Genomic DNA, 12,441 nt, shown 5'->3' with positions numbered 1-12,441 from the left:
TTGGGAAAAAGAAAGGAGTACAACTCCTAAACGCAGAAAAATTGGAATACAATGAAATAGAACAGGAGGTAAAAAGCTCCGCGATTCCAAAATTAGATTTTAAACAAATCTATAAAAGAGGAAAGTTTGAATTAATGGATAGCCATCATTTCAAATTATTAGAATTCACAAACCCTTTCCACAATACGAGAAACAAATCTCTTAATGATCACCCATCAAGAAGTTGCTAGAGCCAAGGAAAAAAATTATCAATTTATGCATATTAGAGCAGTTCAAGTAGGCATAAAACTTCTTGTCCGAGAAGGCATAAACTGTTCAGTTCTATGTGTCTTACAAGACAATAGACTAACAGATTTTCAACCTAGCCTGTTGGGAACACTTGAAGCATCTTTATGCAATCAAGTGGCATATTTCAACTGCTTTCTAAATTTCTCAACCAACTTGAAAGATGCTGCTCACTATTTAAGATTGAGAGTCAAGACAGATGGCATTACAATGAAAGAAAATATGCAAGAACTTGCAATAGTACATAAAATATACGATAAACTGATGAGCACCACAGTAGAACCTAAGACAAGGATATCAAATATTCCAGGTCTTACTACTGGATTCCTCACCAACCAAAAAAACCATTCACAACAAATTCATAAAGTTACTTGGAATGAAGTAACCTTTCCTAGTGAATGCAAATTATCTGGTCTAAAGAAACAGCCAGAAAGTGCGAAAGCTTCAATTTATGAAAGCAGAAAGACTGGAGATATCAGTCTAAAATTTGATGATCACAGAAAAAGTGATTTAGGTCCTGAAAATATCAAGATAAACAGAAATTTTAGAAGATGCAGCAGTACTAGAGAAGCAAGTACTAGTGGCACTAAATTTATTGTAGAAGAACCAACGAATCCTATCACTGAAGAAGAATTAGAAGCTGATCTAAATAGACCAGTAAACATGCTTAGAGCAAAAAGGCTCTATGAACTCTATGATGAAGCAGAATCTTGCAAAGATACAGTTCGATTAGAACAACTAATCGAAGAAATAAAAAATGGTTATCCTCAGTGTTTATTCAAGCGGGGTTCTTCAGATCATCCATCCACTTGCTTATGCAGAAGAAGTGGCAGTAATCAATTTGAGTTGAAATGTGGTTGGTTAATGCACTGAGAGTCCTTCCTCCCATAGGGAAGGACTGCTCTGAGTTTCTCCTGTTACATATTAGGTCCCCTGTTGTATCATTATAATTCCTGGTTTCAAAATCTCAATGCCAACGACGATTTGCAGTGTGTTTAAATCAAGTTCAAACGTTTATGAAATGAAAAACCTAGTATGGCCTGAGTTCAGTTCAAACTTTTATGAAAAGAAAACACTAGTATGGCCCGAGTTCAAATCATTTAGATCGTCATGTGATGAGGGTCCAAACAGAGCAATTTTTTTTTTATTTTGAAAATTTTATCTGCAAAACTGGAAATGCATGTTTTGTTTGAAGAAGATTGCAATTAGTTGGATTTAATATAATTTTGTGTTCATGGGCTCCAAGATCCATGCCTTAGAGGCAACCGACTCAAGAAACAATGTAAGGTTTAGATTTCTTATGGTTTAAAGTTGAATTACTAAACCTTTCATAAAAAATAATAATAATAATAATAAAGTTGAATTACTAAAATGGTAAGCGATATCTGGTTTCAACGAGGAAGCATAGTTTTTCACCCATTTCTCACAGTTCCTCATCAAGTTAAGTGCGTAAATTTGGTAGTAGAGTAATGCTACAAATAGCAGAGCCTAAGATACAATCATGTATGTCATCTACCACATCAGTTAGTGGCAAAATTTCTGCTGACTAATTATGATTTGATGGTGAAACAAATAAAAAGATCATTTATTCGTGATTCAGGATTTGTTTAAGTGACATTATGATTTAAAGGATTCAAAATTCACAGCAACCAAACCATACTAAAAAGGTGTCATCACATTACATTACAGAGATAAAGTGAGTGAAGATGTTGAACATTCATTCATCGGTGCCTGACTTCACAATGAAATTCTGACGACTGATGGAATTCATGACCACAGGTGGACCGGCAGTGCGAGGCCATGCTTGGAACTTCTTGTCAGCTGCTTCCCACCATTCTTTGTTTGCAACAGTTGATGGAGTACTTCCTAAATCCACAACATAAACACATCACGTTTAGACTACTGTTTGCAGCGATTACATATCTATCTCCTGCAACAATAATGCTCACCAAATCTCTTTACAAGATTTTTTGTGCCCACCAAATCTCTTTACATTCTTTTTCACTGTGAATGGTATGTCATATACTATCTACTGCATGTCTCAGTAGTACCTTCTTCTTCTTCTTCTTTTTTTATTTTTTTTTTATTTTTATTTTTTTTTTAATACAAGAAAATAAATTACAAGGAGGAACCTCTTACTACACCCTAAACCTAAGCAGTCAAAAGAATTGAGCCAGATTTACACAACCTCAGTAGTATCTTGTTAGAAATAAGTATGGATCAAGATTTAAATAAGAAACACCGTCTTCAAAAATGAAAACCAACCAACTTGCCTCCAAATATCTTCTTGTCAGCAACAAAATGGTCAAATGCCCATGCCACTGTAAATGATCCCAACACAGCAGGAAAGATGTATTTCGCGTGGCCCATCTTCAAACTGCAACCCATAAACACAACCCAGTTAGTACTGTGGTCTCTAAAGATCAATGACACTCGATACAGAACCTACGTACCAATTAATTAACAAGGACTGCATTCAAAATTTCAAACAAAACCCTCTACTTCAACTACTAGGTTTTCCTCCAACTTAAGATTGCAATCCTTTCCCATCCACACAAGTCACTATCACATAATTAAAATGCATTTCACAAACCAAAAAACAAAACATGGGTTCGCTAACTGAGAACTGCTTCCGATGATGAACAAAGGATATGACCCAAGAAAATGGTTTATTTTCATCAGATCAGCCATAAATTGTTCACAACTTACAAATGAGCAAAGCAATTGACTACTGTTTGGCTCCAATTTTGTTGCAGCTGGTCAACAGTCTCTTTTCTGTGCGGGCGTGCCAGCACCGTTCGGGTGCGGTGGTCGGGGGTGTCTCTTGACCTGACTTCTATCAAGCGATTGTAGACGAGGAGAGCACCAACCTTGTCGTGGGATTCTTTGTGCCTCGTGGTGAGGACTTTGCTGAAGTTTCTTCTTGTTCACAAGTCGATACTCAATATTGCAGATTGAGCAGAGCGAAATCACCGGGAAGTATTGAGATCTTGCTAAAGCGTGACTTTAGCTTGGCTGGGTTGCTAGGGCGTTACCCTTGCTTGGCTGGTTCTGTAACCGTTGTGGTCGCGGCACTACCGTCGGCTCTCGAGGAGACTAGGACCGAAGCACGTTGACAGAGGGTTTGGTGGCACTGAAAGTCGGCTTCTGAGAAGACTAGGACTAGGAGTGTGATCACCGATAAGAGAAAGAGAAGGAGAGGAGTTGCTCTTAGAGAGAACTTAGATCATCTTAGAGATGTTGTTGAATTGTGTTGTTGTGTGAGATGATACTTGTTGTAGCCTCTATATATAGGCTACCAAGCAACACTATTTGGCCTTAAACAACTCATAATGGGTTACGTTTTAGTACTTAAACATTAATGGAATGTTAGGTTTGAATACTTAAACACTTAATGGAATTTGTTAGGTTTAAGTCATTTTCTGCTCCCTTATCCTTCAATTTTTATCTCCACTAAGAACTCAGATTCAACCTTCGATTTCTTCATATGAAATTATCCACCATGAATGTAGATTATTGTGGTAAAATTTCAGAATTTATTTCCATGTGGTTGGGCCGGAAATGCTGCAGGACCTCTTACAGGTCCAGTTTTCCAGTTTTGCTTCTGCAGAAAATTGGATTGATTATTTGAAGGCTTTCCACTCAAAACTAGCTCTGGTACTCTTCATAAGAAATGATCCTTGGGATGTCTAGAATGGATCTGCAGAGTTTCAGCTCATTTAGAGTTCATTTGGTCAGGCGGCCGCTCCTTCTGTTTAGCTCTATTTCTCCTAGCCGAAGTAGGAAAATGTGCTATAGTTGACTTTTCATGCTTCCATAGTAGGCTTTATTTAGCCTCTAAATATATATTTTGAACTTGTCGACAATATATAGTTTGAGCCACTGATATTGGCTCAATTTCTCCAAGACGTGCCTTGTCAAGCCAAAAAACTCATTTTGGGTCCAGACAACTACTGCTTCAACACAAAACCTTCTTAAACGGATTATAACTTCGCATCTCTGTACTATATTTGATACCTACATGAAAATCAACCACAACCCTTTGCTTTTACTCAACTTTCATCTTCCCAAATCATATTTCTGTTTTCGTACTAAATCACTACTTCACTAGTGTGGAACATAAGGAAAGAAGAGGCATATCAACAAAAAGCCCAACTGAAACAATTAGTAAACAAATGAAGTTTCCTTTCCCAAAATTTCTCAGATTTCTGTTTCCTTTCGGAAAACGATCTGAAATAGTAGAAACAGAAATGCCTGGTAGCTTACCAATGGAGCTCTCTGGAAGTCTTGATTCTTCTCCCCCTTGGCAAACAGATAATGAAAGAGAAGCTTTGAAAAGCAGAAAAGGTGTCCGCACAAGTAAAACGTGGCACCTTTATGTTTTTACCTTCTTTTGTAGATTTCAATATATTTCTTTTTGTTTAAGTGAAAATGGAATTGCAGAGAGAATTGTGTTGTATTATTGATAATAGGAGCCCTTTATATAGGGAGCTACAGAGTACATGAAAGGAAATAGAATCCGAATTAACTACGAAATCTAGAACCTTCTCCTATTACAACTCTACGACTAAAATCCTAGTTTGAAGAGGCACACATGATGTCGACTTCCTTCAACACTCCTCCTTGTGCCGCTCAAACTTGGTGATGACGCTTTGATCGTTGCCTCACTAAAAACCTTGCTAGGTAACAAAAACCCTGTGGGACAAAAATAACTCTGGTCGAAGGGCAAAAAGAGCACAACACGTATTTCACTCTTCGAGATCGAACATGTAGACATCATACCTCCCCCTGATGTCAATATCTCCCCCTGATTGCAACAATCATGGGAGTTCGGATAACTTTCTTAATCCGATGCTCTTCACATGTTTCTCGAAAGTGGATTTAGGTAACGACTTAGTAAATAAGTTCATTATATTATCCTTAGATCGGATTTGATTCACTTCAATATTTAGAAGTGCTTGTTGTTGCTGATTATAAAAGAACTTAGACGATATATGCTTGGTGTTGTCGCCCTTGATGAAACCTAATTTCATTTGCTCAATACAAGCTGCATTATCTTCATAAATGCATGTAGGTTCATCTGTGGTAGACTTCAAACCACAAGTTCCTCGAATGTGTCTAATTACAGACCTTAGCCATATGCATTCTCGCAAGGCTTCATGTAGAGCAATAATCTCTGCATGATTTGAGGAAGTAGCAACAAGGGTCTGCTTTGTAGACCTCCAAGATATCGCTGTGCTTCCCATGGTAAAGACATAACCCGTTTGGGAGCGACCTTTTTGAGGGTCAGAGAGATACCCTATATCAGCAAAATCCATCAAAACATCATCATCATTTTGATGTAAGGGAGGAGGATGGGCGGCCGGCGGCTTTGCTGATCATGGCGACTTGGACGGTGCCACTTGGGCTAATAAGATCCGTTCTCATTCTTCTGTCATTCTTTTCTCTCTACAGGGATAGAACAAGCCCATATCTATCGTACATTTTAAGTAACGAAAGATTGTCTTTATACCAGTCCAATGGCGTTGCGTTGGCACAGGGCTACATCTAGCCAACAAGTTCATAACAAATGAGGTGTCCGGTCTTGCATTGTGTTAAGTACAATAATGCGCCTATTGCACTTAGGTAAGACACTTCTGCCAATTAACACGTCTTTGTCATCATCCCTGGGACGAAACGTATCCCTCTTAGGGTCAAGACTACGGATGACCATGGGAGTGCATCTTTGACTTTATCAAAATGCAAAGCATTTATTGACACGGTATACAAGTTCTAAATCTAGACAAAATCGTGTTCTCCCAAGGTCCTTCATCTCAAACTCGGATTTCAGGTGTTCAGCAGTTTTCCTTAATTTAAAAGGGTTCCAATTATGTTTATCAACATAAACCGCGACAATTGCAAATTCGGAACTTGTCATGGTAACGCGTGGGCATAGTTCATCATATCCCTTCCCAATCAAGTAGTCACTTTAGTGAGCGTTTTAACCTCGTTGCAAACGCGCTCCGTGGTCTAGAGCCACTTGACTTGGGTAAATGAAGTTCACAAGAACCTTCATTATATTCCGTATCTAGATCCCCATAAAGATACGTAATGGCCACATTCGTAAGCTGCATGTTCAGTTATTCGGAAACTACCAAACTGACAATGTAGTGGAGTGCAATGACATCCATTATGAGAGAATATGTCTTTTCGTAGTCGATTCCAGGGCGTTTTGTAAGAAGTCTTGCGCCATAAGGCGAGATTATCATCTCTTTTCTCATCATGCTATCTAACGAAGACCTATTAATGTCAACAGGTTTTATGTTAGGAGGTGTTGGCATCTCAGGCCCGAAATCCTTCCTCTTCGTTAGTGAATCCAATTCAACCTGGATCACATTTTTCCATTTAGGCCAATTTTCTCTACGTTGGCATTCTTCAACGGAGTAAGGTTCGATGTCATTGGTCTCAATAATTCCACGTCTTCATGTACACTAGTGTTCTATATTCTCAGGAATTGGTTCTAACATTGAGGCGTCCCCCAAGGATGTCTCTTGGACATAACCACAATCCAGAATATTCTCATGAGACGGATTTTGAGTATCAATGATCAATGGATCGAGTTGTGCCAAACTCGCTATCTTCTTAGGGCGAGAATCCATCGAACCTATGGGTCTCCTACACTCTCTAGCGGAACCCATGGCCTTTATGACGCCATTATGCCACCTTGTGGCGTCACCATACCACCATCCATGGCAGTGGTGCCGTACCCATCTCCTCTGGGTGGCACCATGTCCTCTTGTGGGGACTTCAATCCTTGCAGACATGTTTGCAACAGGTATATGTGATCTCGTCACTTTTAGGGGATCAAGATGAGACATAGTGGGGAAAGACCACGACAATTCCTGTCGTTCCTGTTGAACATTATTGTTCTTATCTCCCCCTAACGACGGGAAGACTGTCTCATCAAAGTGACAATCCGCAAATCTAGCGGTAAATAGATCGTCTGTCAAAGGTTCTAAGTAGCGGACTTATAGTTGGAGACTTATGTCCAACACAAATATATATATATATATATATATATATATATATATGCATTCGTTGCAATGACTCATATTGATGCGCTGTGGCGGCGCAATTGGCACATAAACCACACACTCAAATATGCATAAGTACGAGATATTAGACTCGAACCCAGTCACTAGCTGTAACGCAAATAAACATTGAGCGGCTGCTATGAGTAGTAGACGAATTAGCATTGCTGCATGCGATATTGCATAACCCAAGTGGAAATATTGGTGCGCATTACCAAAGTCCGGGCTACCATCGTAGTCTTTTAATGGTGGCTTTTCCGTGAGACCAATTGGGTGTGTACATGGGAATATGATACTTGATATCAATACCCAATGATATGCAATAGTCATCGAAAATTTGCGATGTAAACTCTCTAGCATTATCAAGTCAAATTGATTGAATGGGATGATATGGGTAGTGAGCCCGTAGCCATATGTTATGGGCTAGGAGTTCATTATGAGTGGATGATAGCGCGACACGTGACCAGCGTGTCCGCACATTAACCAACACCATAAAACATCTAAGCAGTCTGCAAGTTGGTTGAATCGATCCACAAAATCCCCTTGGATTCTATGTAAGAATGGAATTATTTCTTTAGTGTCCTTTGCATAGGATGGTCTTGATCCTAAAAGACAGGCTTTACAGAATGAAAGATTGGCCTTATAATCAACCAATGAAGGTTTTGGTTGAGCCAGAATGTCACAATTTACTTTGAGAAGTAGAGAGAGGAGCCAAGTCTCCATACATGGCGTCAATGCCATGTAGTGGCCGCAGGGGTAGGCGGTGCCGACTATGTGTGGCAAGTCTTGCACAATCAAGGCACCATGAGGCGCATGTGCAGCTCCTCGAACCAATTCTAGGTTCTTACTTCTTTTCGTTCTAAAAAATGGATGTCCATGTGAAGTCTTTAATACACGGATCATTATGTCACGAACTGGGTGTCCCAAACGGTCATGCCAAAGCCTATATGTGTCAGAATCCCATAAGTCATCTCTCATGACATGGTTGGATTCAATTAATGACTCGAATAGTGGTTGCATATAACCCACTAGAGCGACACATAAGTTTCTCTAATACTCGTTTATGTCCGTAGTCATTAGAGGTGATGCAAAGGAACTCTTGTCCATTCTCACAATGTGTTTCCACATGAAAACCATTGGCTTTTATATCTTTCAAATAAAGTTCGAATTAAGGTATGTCCAAGACATTAAGTAAAAGAATCGACACTTTATTAATAGCCAATGATTACATCAAAGTTTCTTTAACCAAAGTCTAATCCAAAATGAAATCAAACTTAGACAGATTGTAATCACTCAATCCGTTTGGTAACTCCAATCAAATATGACCAGGGAAGTAGAGAGAGATGTCGGTGGAGCGAGGCTCTCTTAAGTACCACTAATCTCAATCACTATCCTAGACGTCACACTTCATTGAATGCGCCACTTGAGAAAGAGTTAATACAAAATTGTCATTTATTGATTAAGGCATAATTGCCATTACATATTTCTAGGAAAAATAAAAGACTATTCGAAATAAAAATCTGCGGCATTTTGTCTTTATCACCAGATTTAAAGTCTTTTTGAACTCGATGTCTTGATCACCATGATGCGGCTACCTTCTTAGGTACATTGCAAATTCGGGTCCATTGATCAGACGTTCCATATCAGAAATAGACACCATAAAGAGGATTCTCCCTTGATTGAGGCGCATTGGCACAATTTGCATGGTTCCTAGGACCAGTGGTGTTGGAAAGTGATGACCATGGCCAACGTTGGCTCCATGGTTTCCAACCCTTCTTCCCTCAAAATCACGGCTCCTACAGTCGCATGATTGTCGCCTTGGGCGATTACCTTCTCGAGCATTTCGATCGTTTGGATCATGACGTCGATGGCAACTTTCTCTAGCCATGGGACGATGCTCTTGATGGCCATCTTGAGGGCCTATCAATTTCTCTGTTCATAGCTTCAATAAGCTGTTGAAAACTTGTGATCCATCTTGCTTTTATATGAGTCCGAAATAAATGACAGGACCTCATAGCATAGACAGGGAAGGTATTGAGGGTTTTCTCAATCAATTGTTCTTCTGTGATCGTCTTGCCACAGAAGTGCATCATTGCTCTGATGCAGAGGGCTTCCGAATAAAATTGCATGACAGTGTCAAATTCAAAGAAGCGAAGATCTTTCCATTTTGCTTCTATATTCGGAAGGATGGAGTCACGAACATTGCCATATCGTTCGTGAAGCGCTTGCCAAAGCTTTATAGCGCTATCCTCATTTATGAACTCAAACTGGAGGTCACTATCCATGTGACTTTTCATGAAGGCAAGTGCCCTGGAAATATCTTTCTTAGTTTGAGGGTCTGGAGTTGTTTCTATAGGACAAAGCTCTTGGATTGTATGCAATAAGTCACAGGCAATAAGGTGGAGCTCAACATCTTGAGCCCACGTTAGGTATCTTTTGCCTGCATAATCCAATGGAACAAAATTGAGTATGTTTGAGTTTGACATCCTAAAAAAGGGTGAAACAAGAACGAATTAGTTTCGGAGCTAACTTCCACGAAAACTAATAATAATAAGATTTCCGAGCTATGCTACCAAGAAATCGATTTCCAAGAATATTTGGATTAGACCGAAACATTGATGTTTAATATGGTCACAATTTGATGCTTGCGGACGCTCTTAGTCCGAATATTATGAACACTCTTAGTTCATTGATTACGAACGCTCTTAGTTCGTTTATTATTAACACTCTTAGTTCATTTGTTACGAACGCTCTTAGTTCGTTAAGCGTGAATCCCCACAATTCCGCTTATTAAATACTCGAAACCATGTTCATATTTATACAAATCCTGCAGCAAATAAAGGAATTTAAAGACAAGAAGCATGAACTTTAATCGTAAAACTTACTTGTTGATTCGGGGTTTAGGTCACGCGCGTGTTGATGCAGGCGTGATGGAGCGAAGCTAACCGAGGATATGATGAAGCAAGACTTGCAGCGGGTCGAATGCGCGGGGCAGCAGGGGCTGCAGCGTTGCGGGGCTGATGCGCGGGCTGCAGGTGCAAGTGCAGCAGCAAGGCTAGCTGCTGGGGGGTGTTGCGCAAGGGTTGCAGAAGCGCAGGGGTGCGTCGCTGGCAGGCTGGCAGGAGCACAGATTGCAGGGAGGAAGGTAGGGCTGCAAGCTGGCGCGCGGGTTGCTAAGGGAGAGGCCGGGCTGATGCGCGGGCAGCAGGGCTGCGGGGCATCGTGGGCTGGGCGCAGGGTTGCAGGGTGTTGCGCGGTGGGGAGGTTGCAGGGGGGCTGCAGGGTTTGCAGCTAGGGTTGAAAGCTGCGGCAGTTTAGGGTTTTTTTCTTTTTTTTCTTAGGCTAGGGTTAAAGCTCGTGCTGATAAAGTGTTTAAGTGAAAATGGAATTGCAGAGAGAATTGTGTTGTATTATTGATAATAGGAGCCCTTTATATAGGGAGTTACAGAGTACATGAAAGGAAATAGAATCCGAATCAACTACGAAATCTAGAACCTTCTCCCATTACAACTCTACGACTAAAACCCTAGTTTGAAGAGGCACACATGATGTCGACTTCCTTCAACACTTTTGGGTTTAACAAAAAAAATTTCACAAGACCAAAAAAAATAAAATTAAATAAATAAATTTCTTTTGGTCGAAATACTTACCTTTGTTTTTTGTATAGCGGAGGTAAATTGACCCAGCCCAATATCCATGCGCAGAGAGTACACTAATCACATTTTGATACCTGGATTGCAAAACTCAATTACATGCCGTTAATTTTTCCGCTACGTGCTATGCCATTATGAAATAAACGAGGGCACAATTGTATTTTGACTAATAAGCCTTTCCTTATCCGATACTTAAGGGCAGCTAGGCCTCATCAAAGGGACGGGTCAGGCCCGGCCCGGCCCATTCATAGCCGGCTTGGGCCGGGCCGGACCGGGCCTTACTACATTTTTAAATAATAACGGGCTGGGCCGGGCTTTATTGTAAATCGAAGTCTCCAAGCCCATCCATATAAAGCGGGCCTTGCTGGCATTTTTCGGGCTGGGCCTTGCGGGCTTTTTTAGGCCGGGTCTTGCAGGCTTTATTTACAAATAAATCTTTAAAGGTACTACGTTTCAAAAAAATAAATAATAATAATAATCTTTAAAGATACTAATTTTTTTATAAACCTATATTTATATATCATACACTCCAAAGAGCAACCTCTATCAATTCAAGGAAAATGGAAAAACCGAATGTTGGATGTGATTATTACAATAAATTATAAGTGTGGTAAAAAATTTAGCCAATTTCATCATATTTTCGAATCCGATCGAATTGGTCAGCCGTTGTCATTTGTATGTCTTCTTGGTTGACCGATGGTGTGACGACCGCGAAACGTGCTTATTTTTTTACATCACGTATTTAATATCTCATCGATGGATGTGTGTGTACATAAGATAAAAATTTCAATTTTAATTACAAAGACATTGGCTTTTTACCAATCTGCCTCATAAAGTTGTATGACTTATACATTGCATTTAAATTGTTGAGGTTCATTCTAAAGCAACCATGAAGTGGAAAATGAATTTAGAGAAACCAACCACTCGATGGAGAGATTGTAATGTTTTATGGTGATTGTAAAAAATCCAGCCAATTTGGTTCTCGTTTCGAATTCGATCAACTAGGTCAAACTTAGTTACTCTTATAAACATATATTTATCTCATACACTCCAAAGAGCAACCTCTATCAATTCAAAGAAAATGGAAAAACGGACCGTTGGATTAGAGTATCACAATAAATTATGAGTGTGGTAAAAAATTTAGCCAATTTCACCATTTTTTTGAATCCGATCGAATTGGTCAACCGTCGCCACTTGTCTTGTATGTCTTCTTGGTTGACCGATGGCTTGACGACCGCGAAACGTGCTTATTTTTTCACATCACGTCTGTAAATATCCCATCGATGGATGTGTGTGGACATCAGATAAAAATTTCAATTTTAATTACAAAGACATTGGCCTATACCAATTTGCCTCCTAAAGTTGTATGACTTATACATTGCATTTAAATTATTGAGGTTCATTCTAAGGCAACCATGAAGTGGAAAATGAAT

The 12,441-nt window shown here is 39.7% G+C and overlaps 1 long non-coding RNA gene across 1 annotated transcript; it reads right to left on the bottom strand.

Moving 5' to 3' along the window:
- Nucleotides 1–1,841: 1,841 nt before the first annotated feature.
- On the bottom strand, nt 1,842–4,651 carry LOC133723460 (uncharacterized). Its single transcript, XR_009853051.1, has 3 exons — nt 4,552–4,651; nt 2,555–2,662; nt 1,842–2,147 (listed from the first exon to the last, which is right to left on the bottom strand). It is a non-coding gene; the product is annotated as an uncharacterized LOC133723460 (long non-coding RNA).
- Between the last annotated feature and the right edge of the window lie 7,790 nt (nt 4,652–12,441).

Source organism: Rosa rugosa, chromosome 7, assembly GCF_958449725.1.
Source record: "Rosa rugosa chromosome 7, drRosRugo1.1, whole genome shotgun sequence".
In the NCBI taxonomy this organism is placed as follows: Eukaryota; Viridiplantae; Streptophyta; class Magnoliopsida; order Rosales; family Rosaceae; genus Rosa; species Rosa rugosa.
This window is presented reverse-complemented; position numbering and strand designations above follow the sequence as displayed.